We start from the raw sequence: 2,133 nt of genomic DNA, 5'->3' as shown, positions 1-2,133 counted from the left end.
AATGGTGATGATGATGATGCGTTTACGAAAGGAAGCATAAAAAATGGGTGGCACTTCCTCCTCCGCAGAAATGGAGAGAGCACTCATGCGCAGATGTGGTAGTAACTCTAGCAACTCTAGCGGCAGGGCGGTCGTCTGCTGCAGGCCGACAGCAGACGACGCAAATGGGCGCGCAATAAAATTACTAGGGGCCAGGCGACGAGTGGTCCGCTTACGTTTTTATTTTACCTTTGCTTACGCACTGAGCTCTTCTAGCCGCTAATTTAATATGTTTTAATTTGAAGGGCTACTTCGACGTCCATTCTATGTCAGTCAAGCGAGATAGCAGTGGTTTAGCAGTGCTCCTGTATAGATCTAAAGTCCTAGTTATCATGTTGAGAGCGCTATTAACTGCAATATGGGCCTGTTCAAGATCACGTCATCAGAATATAGGTTAGGTCTTTTCGATAGGAATGTAGGCCCAAATCTGTTTTTCATCAGTGACAATTGAACCTTCTACGCGCACCTTCATAATCAAATTAAACGGGCTGATCTTGACTTCAATGCCATGATCATGTGACGATTGATCGCCCGTCGTGTAACCACCTCCTCTTTTTCCTTTTCATCGCGCAAAAAGAAAATACATGAATTGTAAGAGCTAGTTCAGTGCAATATGCCGAAACAAAGTTGTCGCATGCGAGGTTATCGAAGCAGGGCTCCTGTGGACGCTTAATTCGAGTGGCAGCTCGAGCCACACGGAAAGCAATACGACCGACGCTATCGGCTGGCACAGTGTCAAAGTTACACGCGCTGCATCCAGCCTGCGCCGCTTCACACGGCAGCGCCAAAAAAGCGCCCAGACAAAGAGCGGGGAACTTCCTCTAGCAGCACATCTCCTCGTTGCAAGTTTTCCTGCTCAGAGTAAGAAGAGCGAGTTGGAGTTCTCTTTTCCTCGAAGGCGTCTTACAAAGGCGGCGGCGGGCGGCGCTCCGGTGGCCCAACGAGACCAACGAGTGCGCCGCGCGGATCCGCAAGGAAAACGGGGGCTGTGCCTGCGCGCTCTTAAATGCGAACAACACGACGAATGTTCGCTCGCTTGCTCAGCCACGTTCGTTAGCTAAGCGGCGTCCGGGAATCAACAGGCCTGCTCGAGAGGCTAAAACTATAGAAGCCGTCGCTGATTCACACTTCTTCCCGGCCGCTCTTGCGCCCCGATCTCAGCGCGTTTATGGCCACTTAGGCGTTATTCCGCTATCACCAGGCACAATTTCTTTCTCTATGCCAGGCGCGTGAGGGGCACTAATTAGAGCCTTATGCAGGGTCCCCGGTGCGCAGTTTGGAACGGCGAAAAGGCATCGTTTGGTGTTCGACCATGAAGAGATCTTTTGATGCTGGTGGCAAGTGCACCGTCCCATTTTTGAAACCTCTCCCCTCTTCCTCCTTCTAATATAAGCAAGTCTTTGGCTGCTATCCGACAGCATTTAACAGTCGCAGGTCGCAGCGAAGAAACATAGTGTAGTACTGCGCGAAAACTTCGGCTAAGAAGCACTACGCTCAACGACGTTACACCATCAATGAGTCAACCGATACGTTAAAAGTTTGCTTCCGCAATTACTTTTGCTAAAAAAAAAAAAAAGAGTAAAAACAAGTGCTTCTAGAACAGCCAGGCGGACAAGAAATGAACAGGTACCTATGGTGAGTGCGTTTTCGGCAGCCAGGTAGTCTTGCCATTTTCGTTACTCGGTTAACAACATCGTTCCAAGCAGTAGTAATCAAGTCGCGCGTAATCTTTAGCTAATGACATTAAAAGCAATTAACGTCGTTTTATCAATTTTGTTTCTCTGACGTTAGCACAGCGTAATGTGTTTTTTTTTTTTTGTCATTAAGTTTCGACGTGTCTAACAGAGAATGGAAACCTTTTAATACACATACAATTAACACAGACAAGGGCGCTAGTTGCGGATTAGACACTGAATGCATTTTTGCAATTGCTGACATCAAAGAAACAGAAGCGAAATTACAAACTGCGAAATTTCTGTCTTTGAAACGAGATGAAGCAGACACGTGATTAATCGCCATTTCGAAGTCCTAAATTTTCAAAACTGCATGGAAGCGCCCCCCCCCCCCCCCCCCCTTCCAATATGTTGCAAACGA

Source organism: Amblyomma maculatum, chromosome 1 (genome assembly GCF_055883805.1).
Source record: "Amblyomma maculatum isolate TAMU_Amacu chromosome 1, ASM5588380v1, whole genome shotgun sequence".
Lineage (NCBI taxonomy): Eukaryota > Metazoa > Arthropoda > Arachnida > Ixodida > Ixodidae > Amblyomma > Amblyomma maculatum.
The sequence above is the reverse complement of the archived record's forward strand: the minus strand, read 5'-3'. Positions refer to the sequence as shown.